Genomic DNA, 11,154 nt, shown 5'->3' with positions numbered 1-11,154 from the left:
GGGAAAAGTCTGCTGGACACTCCATTATTCCCTATGGCAATCGATTCCATAGGATATAATGGTGAATTGATCTGTGGGTATCTGGAGCTCTGGAGGGGCTGGTTTTTGAGGTAGAGGCACCAAATTTTCAGCATAGCATCCAGTGCCTCTCTTCAAAACACCATCCAAGTTTCAAAAACATTGGACCAGGGGATCCAATTCTATGAACATGATATGCATATTTGCAGATCTTAAAGTGACTATTCTAAAAGTGAATTTCAAAAACAGGACACAGCAAGAGACCTTTGAGATACCACTATAACCACTGGCCAACTCCCACCTTTTCCTGAGTTTGGCTCGGTCCATGGGCATTGTTGGAGGGGTGCTCCCTACATTTATAGGGAGGGATAATGGAGGCCCCTCCCTGTGATGTCACTGCTTCCTCCCTATGATGTCACTGGATCAAATGCCTCTGGCTGGGCCCAAGCCACCCCCCCAGGGAAATTGAAAAGTCTAAACGTGAGTCAACTACCAGTATCCTAAGATTCCAATATAAGAATAAATCAGTAATCTCATTTTATATCACTACTTTAGTCTTAGTTTTATATGAATATATTTCTAGTTGTTAAAGTCCAATGGAAAAAAAAGGTTCAGAAAATGCCATGTATGTTTTAAAAAGCAAAATTATATGCATAACTTGTGACTGAAAAACAAAAACAAAAGTTTGTTAGATAGAATTCAACCTTTGGTTTTAACGAAACATCATCATAATTACATTTTATTTATTACAAACCTAATGGATTTTTATTTTAGTAGTAAACTGCAACTGCTGGAAATAATGTTCTGGTAAGAGAAATGCACATTTTGTATTCAAAAAGCCCAGAAAACAATGGAGGGGAAGGGGGCAAATCCTCGTAGACGAACAGACTTTAGGTATAATATCCTATTATAGCAAGAAAGGCAACCATCCTATTGTGGTGTCAACAAGAATGGTTAGAATTGTCAATGTAGGCTTGATGGAATGCCAACAGAAATAAAGCAGAAAATCAGACAGCCATTAATCCTCAATCCTATTCACGCTTACTAGAGAATAAAACCCTCTGATCTTAGAATCACGATGTAAAGAGACCACTACTGCAGAGTGAAATAGTAGTGTTAGCTGTGACAAAAATAGAACCCAGAAATGACATCCTCCACACACTTTTAATGGGAGACAAGGGTATAGTGCAGTTGATTTCAAATATTATTGATACAAAAATCCTGACATATAATACTGATGAACCACCAATAAACAGTATTATTGAAATGGTTGCAGAAAATTAGTAGTATGGATAGAAAAATATTTCAAACGAGACAGCTGAACTATGTGTTGTTCCTTTCTTGTTAAGAGTCAATTTGTTTCAAGCATTCAACTCTCCTTAACCACAGTCTCTTATTAGTATTTTATATTCTATTCTAAGAATGCTCTGGATACAATTAGCATGAGACTATCAATAAGTCTTGTATTGCTTTCCAAGTTTCAGAATGTAGCATCATCATTATTTAATATATTTATTAACAAAGTAGGTAATCAGTACCAATTATGGAAGCTACAAAATCAAGCTTCTCACTGATACAATAAGAAAATTATGCATATCTGCTCCTCAGATATGCAGAAAAATGTGAGTTTTAAACACCCCCCCCCCCCAAAAAAAACCTGACCTGAAAAGTACTGAAAAAGTTCAACTGAGACCACTGTAAAGGAAAGAAACCAAAGAGGATGAGTTAACCTGCCCAAGCTGCCACCACTGGGGCATCAGCAGCTCCATCACACTCCCACCTTCTGCCTATAAGTTTTATTGCTGGTTTCCAGTTCCAGGGTTATATTTATCTTTCCCTCGCACAAACCCACCCACCCAAAACTTCACACACACCCTTGCAGAAAGGCAATGTCACTTGTTTAGTCTACTTATTCTATACATCTGGTACCAAAATGTTGTGGTGACCTGAAGGGCATTATCTTCAGTGTAATCCCTTGGCAAACATTTCCTTTAAGAGAATTTTCAATTTTATATGAAGCCATGGCTCTATGGCAGAACACACATTGACTGCATGAAGCCCTGCTTCACTTCCTAGTTCCTCCAGTGAAAAGATCTCAGGTAATGGAAAGATCTTTCTGTGCCTGAGTTCATGGACAGCCAACAAAACTGAGCTATCTGGACTAATGGACTGACTTAGTATACATCAAAATTGTATGTTCCAAGTTACTGCCATTCCAAAGAAATGGGGCCACACCAAGGCAAACAAAAACAGCAAAAAAATAAAATAGTGCAAAGGGAAAAAAGTTGTTAATAATTATACAACCCCTACACATTTTGTGTGCAGCTCCATCAGGGGGAATCTTCCAGATTCTTTTTAGTATCATTCCCATGCATGTAATTTGAATATTATGGCTTCATTTTCACAGAGAGCTAGGGCATTACTCCCCAACATTGGTTTTTGACTGCCATACTTGTAATATGAATATAAACATATGCTGCATAGAATGTACACATTAAATATAAAAAGGCCATCTAATTTTTTCTACAAGCACACAAAGAACAGAAAAGTAGCTTAAAAATTCATCCCCACCTTCAATTCCTAATTTTATGGAATTAATTTCCAGTTAAGTTAAGCCCTGAATGCTCTACTCTTACAGCACTTTTCAGTGTCAGCTTTCAGTTCTTGATCATGAAAAATAACAGAAAGGACGGTCCCAATCAAGGGCAGAGCAACATCTCTTTAGTTCCACTGTAGGGGCAACCATCTCATCTATTGGTAGGGTCAGGATTCTCACATCCTTCTTACTGCAGGGTCTCGTCAGCCACTACTTTGTGTGTCGCAGGTACCTTTGACAGTCAAAACCGAAGCTTTCAGGAGCAAAGTCCCCTCGACAGAGGTGAAATGCGCCTTTACTCATGAGAGGAAGGGGAGGGGCACAGCCAAAGTAAAAGGCCAGAACCAGCAAGAAGCGAATAAATGTAAAGGTAGCCTGTGCGAGAACCAGTCGTTTTCGACTCTGGGGTGACGTCGCATCACGACGTTTTCTCGGCAGACTTTTTTACCGTGTGGTTTGCCATTGCCTTCCCCAGTCATCTACACTTTCCGCCCGCCCCCCCCCCCCAGCAAGCTGGGTTTTCATTTTAATTTGTTTAATTTAAGAAGTAAGTACGGGGTTATAAATATAAAGAATTCCTGAGGGCACCTTGCCTAGACAGCTTTGGCCGACTCAGCTCTGGGATTCGACCCAGCCAGTAACACTTCCTTCCGGAGTCACGCAGTCACCGTTGCCTTGAGGAAAGGCATCATGGGAATTGTAGTTTCCTTGCCCAATCGCCCTAACCCTTGGACGTTCCATGGTTTGAATATGCTATTATAATAAAAGTTCGGGTATTATTGTTTGTTCGTTTTCTTCTGTTTTCCCTTCTTCAGGAACTCATGCCTTATTTAACGATTTGCCCCAAACCACAACAAGCCTATTCTCAGGGATGATGCTATCTAATACACATTTGGCGAGGAAGCGGCTGGAGAGCTCGCAGCATGCTGTTGCCTGCCGGCACTTTCCTTCCATAAGACTTCTTTCTCTCCCAACTGCCACATCACTCCTGGGCCAAACCCTCAAAGGAGGAAAAGCTGGCGTGTGCCGAAGACTGCTGCGCAGCAGTCCCAGGTTTGACGACGAGACTGCCATCTCGCACGGGACAGTCTCAGGTGAGACATCTCCTGCAAGGGATGGTGCAACTCCAAGACCCCGGGATTTTCTCCTATGACTAGTCCGCGTCCGCTCCTGCTTTGCACCTCGCCTTTGGGTCCCAGCTGAGCAGCAGCAGCAGCAGCAGCAGCGAACGTACGAGAGGAAGAACCTACTTCCTTACTGTTTCCGCCACTTTGGCGCCTTTGCGAGTTGAATCAGCTCTAGTCCTACGCTTCAGTAATCACAAGTTGGATGTACTTCCAAGACAGCTCCATTAGATTCAGGCTGCCTACATCTTTTTGGAGGACGGGAATCCAACAATGGGATACCTTCCTAAGACCGTAATATCTGTATAAAGCCTGTTTGCAGACATTTTCCGCCCCGTCTCTGTAAATCTATCTGAAGCTGAAGTTACATAAAAAAATGGGTGTTCGTGTGTGCTCTTGAACTGTCTTGATGTGTGAGATACGCATATGTAAATTAAATAAGAATAAAAGGAACAACATGAGTACATACTGGCTGTTGAGACCAGGGTTTTTTTTTTTATAAGGAACTCCGTTCCAGCTGGCTTGGCATCAGGGAGTGTGGCCTACTATGCAAATGAGTTCCTGCTGGGCTTTTCTGACAAAAATGCCCTTTGCAAAACAATGGTGCCGTCAGGGGGTGTGACCTAATATGCAAATAAGTTCCTGCTGGGCTTTTCTGACAAAAATGCCTTTGCAAAACAATGGTGCCGTCAGGGGGTGTGACCTAATATGCAAATAAGTTCCTGCTGGGCTTTTTCTGCAAAAAAGCCCTGTTTGAGGCTATTATAAGCATGGGCATTTAATAATATTTTACTTGTTAGGATTTCTGTGCCATTTTTCTTGTCTTCTCCTGCTCTGGGAGGTAAGAGTAAAAGTGAAGGATACCTTGAAATAGTGGAGGGGTCAGGCCTGTAGCTAGAGGGTTTTTGGGGGGGAGGTTCAGTCCCCTCCAATCAGACTCCTGTTTTATCTTGATAGCCCCTCCAGTCAGCTGCTGAGGTGCCTGTAGTCTCCGCCTCCTGGGACAGGCAGGTGGAGATTGCTGGTTCAGGATTTAAGGGTTAGTGAAGGGAACATAAATTTGAGAGCTTTTCAGCTCTCTAAGTTGCTTTCTAGGGTGATTAGAGTAAAGAAAAAGGGGGAGGGAGGAGTCCACAGGGTCTGCTCTGTGTAAACTGCAATGCAGCCTTGTTTGTTATTTCCTGAGGATGCAAAAGATGGGCTGCATGGGGTGGGATAATTGTATGGGCTCCATTGAAATACATTAAAAAGGGAAAGGTAGGACTTCTGGGATCCGTCATCTTGGCTTCAGAGCTGCCTGCAGAGCTCTCTCTGCGGCATCTCTGAGTCTGGTCTTTGGAGGGGTGTCATGGATGTGAGACCCCCTCAGGGAAGGCCTGGAGGGCTTTCTCTTGGCATGGGAACCCCATGATGGGGGAGGGGTTAGTGGCAACTGCCCCCTATGCTCGTCGTGCGTCCTGAGGCTCCACGGCTATGAAAGCTGCTTATCAGCAGAAAAAGAAGAACTCCCGATTGCTTTTATGCTTTCTTTTTCTCCAGTACATCTTCAAATCAACATCTTTTCTAAAGCGATTATTCTACTTAACAAGTAGGTTTTCCCTCCTAAATTTACCCTCTGATGGGTCACTTTGCATAACTACAAAAGACTAGCTCACAGATGATTCCGACCTCAGACCGACAGGAGCAGTCTTAACCTTTTGAATTGGACTGAATATAATTAGTAAAATTGACCTGGACTTTAATTGGATATATGTTACAGAGATTTGCAATATGATTTGAACACAAAGGAGATATACAAAAAAAGAAAGAAAGAAAAAGAACTCTGTCTCTTTTATTTGACTCTAACTGAAAGAATACCTTCAACAGGAGGGAAGTGAAAATACAATCTGACTTGAGAGACTGACTTTTAATAATAATAATAATAATAATAATAGATTTTATTTGTATCCCGCCCTCCCCGCATAAGCGGGCGGCTCAGGGCGGCTAACAGCATTCTATACATTTACATTAATGGATAAAAACTTTAAATTTAACAATTAAAAGATTAAACATATAAAAACCAGTTAGTATATTTAAAATACATAATTTAAGTTAATTTAAATTTATCTTTATCTGGCAGCGATAGTGATATTCTGACGCTGGTTCTGCCAGTTTAAGTAGTTCCATAGTAATGTAGATGGCGGATCCCTCATTCACAGCACTTCAGCAGTCGATGTCGGTGTATGCTTGTTTAAAAAGGACGGTCTTGCAGGCCCTGCGGAACTGGTCAAGGTTCCGCAGGGCCCGCACTTCCTCCGGAAGCTGATTCCACAGTGCAGGGGCCGCAGCTGAAAAGGCCCGTGCTCTGGTGTTCTGGAGCCTGACCTCTCTCGGCCCAGGGATAGTCATTTTATTTTTTCCGACTGACCTCAGTGCCCTCTGGGGTTCATATGGGGAGAGACGGTCCCTTAGGTAGGCTGGTCCTCGGCCATATAAGGCTTTAAAGGTAATGACCAACAGTTTGTACTGGACTCGGTATGTAATTTGAATGTATAAGCTGAGTATGGCACTTTCTAATGAAATGGCACATGAAAAAGATATTTGCTCAAATCTCACATCTTTAAAGGAAGATTTGATTTCACTTATGCAGCTTCTTAGAGATTATTTTATGCTCATTGCTAATGATTTGAGCTAAGAAGATCCGGCAACTAATTAAATATCTAATCTACAGGGGTCAGCATTATGGAGAACGAATCGATGGCAGTGAAAGCAGGAGGGGAAATTGTTATGCGAAACAAACAAAGGCGAAAGAAGATGGTCTTTTATGACACACTTTTAAAACCACTCAAGTGGAGAAGAGAAAATGGCAATGAATTCTTCTTCTTGTAGTTGAGGGGGCAGGACATGCTGAGAAGAGTAAAGCTTCACTTCGAGCAATGCATCTGGATTTGGAAAATTATCCATAAAAAGGTCTTTGGTTTTTCTGCTTTGGAGAATGGCTGAATAAAGAACTCTGACTAAGAAGTGAAAGGTGTTACTCAAAAGATAAGCTGTGGACAAAGGGACTGCCTCGGATACAATTCGGGTGTAGAAAGCAAAGGAACTTAATTTTTTTTTAAAGATTTTGGGAAGAAGGATTTTGAATATTGGGTTTCTCTTTCATTTTTTCCCTTTGTTTTTTCTCCTTTCTCTCTTCCTCCTGAATAAGCAAACATGTAACTAATATTAATGAACAGAAGTTAAAATTTAAAAGATTAAGAAAGATCTTGAAGAAATGATGTTAATGAGGCTTATTACCATAACTTTCTAGTTAGTAGATCTACTAACAGTTTGCATATTTAGGGAGACTGGCAGATTTGCTATTAATGTTAGCAGGAGAAATGGTTTAGATGGAGATAGACAGTTGTATTTGATGTATCTTATGTAATTTGCTATGAACAAGGAAATAATTTTTATGTGTTCCTTTTAATCAGGATTTTGCTAAATCAATAAACTAATCTGTGCCTATTATAGGTTTAAGTTAAATCAGGAAATTTGACGTTGAGACAGTCTTATAAGAATTTTTTTTCTTATGAACTGGTTACATTTAATTTGTGTTTACATTTAATTTGTGTTTAAGAAGAATTGCTTGGTCTTATATTGCTTTACTAGTTTATTATAAGATTTTTTCTTTTACACTAGTGAGAGAATAAAGGATGTAATACTTAAGGAGATTTTTTATACTTGTAGGTAGGAAGGTTTGAATAATATATTGGGAGGTGGAATTATAACTGATATATTTGTACTGGCTTCTGTTTCTTTTTCTCCCACTCTCTAAAGTTCCCTTTTCTCTCCTTTCTCCTCTTTTTATGTATCATCTTCAATGCTTCTTTATTGTAGTTTAAATCAATAAAACTTTTTTTAAATAAAAAGGGAAAGGTAGTCCCCTGTGCGAGCACCAGTCCTTTCCGACTCTGGGGTGACTGTTGCATCACGACGTTTTCACGGCAGACTTTTTTACGGGGTGATTTGCCATTGCCTTCCTGAGTTATCTACACTTTTCCCCCAGCAAGCTGGGTTCTCATTTTAATTTGTTCTCAGTTTGCCGTTCTTAATATGTTTTAAGATTGAAACTGACGGGGACATTTATTCATTTACTAATGAAAGTGTTGGTTGTAACTTTAATTTTAGGTCCAAGGCATTCTAGGTCTTATTTCTGTGTGAGCATTCTACCCTGCCCATAGCTTCTATGTTTGCATTTTTTTAACATGTTAGGGTTGATACTACTGTTCAGTAACAGGCAGCCAAATTAAACCTGCCTTGCTGTATCAGACCTGAGAAGCTGGTTAAAGCAATGGAACCAAGTTACACACTCAAGTATAATACTTAGGGCCCCCACAAAAAAATTTGCCCCACTAAATGAAAATCCTGGCTTTATTTGATATATGTGTAACAGTATCCAGATTATAGCAGACAGCTGAAGTGACAGTAGATCATCTGGCTGGAGGGGGCAACGTGGCAGAGTGCCAGGTTGCATCAGCCAAGGTAGAGTCAGCATGACTCAGCACTGGCCTGATTGGTCAGACAGACTTGTAATGTGTATAAATGTACAGAGACACCATCATATGTGTGGAGAGTTTGGATGGAGTGGTGTGCGGAGCATTTTGTCAGTCTGAGATATATTCTGTAAACAAATGTACATAGTTAGTTTAACAGCTACTGTGTGCTGGACTTAATCTCTTTGTCTTCAGTCACTATACTCACTAGGCAGCAGCGTGAGCATCAACAGGGTTATGGGCCCAGCACGCTTCTGCTGTGCCAATGGATTGTGAGTGTAGTTGGAGAAAGACAGCTGATGTGCTCCAGAGAGAAGTAAGAAGCTACCTCGGCAGAGGGAACCAGCAGTAGCTGAGACAGCAAGGCTGAGCAGAATGGCTATAGCAGCGGCTACAGTGCTGCTTGAGAAGCTTACTTCCACCAACTATACCGTGTGGGCAGTTCGTGTTGAACATTTCCTGAAGAGAGAGGGGCTGTGGAATGCTGTAGCAGATCCTCCAGAGGAACCCACACCAGAAGATACCATCCAGGATCAAAGGGCTGTTGCTACCATAATCTCGAGCCTATCTGATGACCAGCTTGTCCATGTCGGGGGAAAGCAGCTGGCAAAGGAGGCTTGGGACGCGCTCAAGGCCGTCTATGTACAAACTACAGCGGGCTCGCTGATAGCGTTAACCAGAAGGCTGTATTGGATGAGGATGCAAGCTGGAGAGATGGTGAGAGAACATCTTAATTCATTATCTGCTTGTTTTCAAGAGCTTGAGCAGTGTGGCAAAATAATTCCCGAGGAAGACAAAGTATACATAATCCTGAGATCCCTGCATGAGCGGTTCGATATGCTATTAATGGCGTTCGAGGGCCAGGATGCAGAGAGGCTAACCTTGAGCTACATAATGGGGAAGTTATTGGCAGAGGACCAGAGACAACAGGAGTGCTGCGAGTAGAAAGCTCACGTCCAGCCGTGCCAGAGGAAGCCAGAGCCAGTAAGTGGAGGAGTTGCTTCCAGATGGCAGCAGTCTTCAGTTGAGAGGGTGCTGCAAGTGAAAAAGAAATGCTTTCTGTGCGGGAGTGATACACATCTGCGGAGGAGCTGCCCGGAGAGACGGAGGAGCAAGCAGAGGTCGGCACAAAGTCATCAGGCAACTCTGGTGAGGACTAACGTGCGTCAGCAGAACACTCCATGGATTATAGACTTGGGAGCCACCCAGATGTTTTGCAACGAAAAGAGACTGTTGGAGGACACTAAACCAGCAAACTTTAAAGTTGTGAGTTTGGCAGATGGCAGAAAGGCAGAAGTCTTATGCCAAGGGACTGTATATTTTCCAGAACTGAGACACAGATTTGTAAATGTGTTGTGTGTGCCTAGCTTGGAGACAAGCCTGTTAAGTGTCTCTGTGTTAACTAAAGCAGGCTTTAATGTTCTATTTAATGAACATGGGTGTGCTATCTCTAAAGAGCGTAAAGTGTTAGCCAGAGGTATGCTAAATGACAATGTGTTTGTGCTTGAGCAAAAGGGAGTGAAAGCACAGGTGGCTTGTAATTGGCAACCCCACCATAACTGCATCCATAGATTGCACAGGAGAATGGGGCATGCCAGCTACCCTACTCTAAACAAGACACTGGCTATTCTGGGTAAGGAAAAGGTTGAACCGTACAATGCTTATCTAGACTGCAATGTGTGTAAACAGTCAAAATCCAAAGCTTACCCAGTGGCAAAAGTGAGTGATAGAGTCTCAGAGAGACTGTTACAGTTAATACATGCTGATATAATTGGGCCGTTTGCACCGAGTGTGTCTAACAATAAATTTGTCCTAATCTTGGTAGATGACCTGAGCAGGTTCACTTGAGTATATGCCATGCAGAAACAGTCTGAGGTGTTTTCAACTTTCAAATATTGGTCTAAACGGGTGCTGAAGCAATTAAACTGTAACATCTGTGCCCTGCAGACTGATCAGGGGGGAGAATTTACAGGCAAGGAATTTACCTCATGGCTCAGAGACCAAGGTATTAATCATAGGTTGGCAAATGTCTCTACCCCGCTGAAAATGGAATCGTGGAGCGGAGAGGGGGCATTCTTCAAACAATGACCCATGCGATGTTAAGGGATAGTGGGTTCAAAATCTCCTATTGGGGGGAAGCGCTAAAGACAGCATGTTTCCTAATTAACTTGCTTTGGACAGAAGCAACAGACGATATACCTGATAGAGTCTTGTATGGAAAGAATCCCAACTTAAATTTTCTAAAAATCTTTGGGACAAAGGCCTGGGTAAACATACCATTGAATAAGAGGAGAAAAGGAGGTCCCAGGGCAAGAAAGCTGTTGTTTCTAGGGCATCAGAATGGGATGAAAGCTTACAGGTTCACTGACGACTGTAATGCAATAAAATTCAGCATGTCTGCTTCATTTTGCGAGGATGATAGCTGGAGCGGGATACGTGCCAACGAAATGGCCAGTGTAGAGTTACAAACACAGCAGGCTGAGAAGGGGCATGTTAAACAAGAAATTTCCTTGAGTGAGGAGGGGAGTGTGAAACAAGAAACTTCTTTCTCAGAGGAGGAGGGGCAAAGAGCTGAAAGCTCTAGCAATGCAGAGGCTGTAAAGCCAGAAATGTCTGATGTGTCTAACAACCTTCAAACAGAGGTCCGAGTGTCATCCTGAATGAATAAAGGGGTGCCTCCAAAGAGGTATGGTTATGACACTGACGTAAACTATGTGCCTACTGCAGAGCCCCGGGGTTACCAAAGCGTGCTGGATTTAGATTATGAAGATTAATGGTAACCAGCTGAAAACTAAACAAAGAAATGTAACTCTAAATAAACAATGAAATGTGTTCAAATGTGTAAAGCTGCCAGCAAGATGTATGTGAATGAAATGGGGAATGTGAAGCCAATTAAACTAAA

Source organism: Heteronotia binoei, chromosome 4 (assembly GCF_032191835.1).
Source record: "Heteronotia binoei isolate CCM8104 ecotype False Entrance Well chromosome 4, APGP_CSIRO_Hbin_v1, whole genome shotgun sequence".
Lineage (NCBI taxonomy): Eukaryota > Metazoa > Chordata > Lepidosauria > Squamata > Gekkonidae > Heteronotia > Heteronotia binoei.
The sequence above is the reverse complement of the archived record's forward strand: the minus strand, read 5'-3'. Positions refer to the sequence as shown.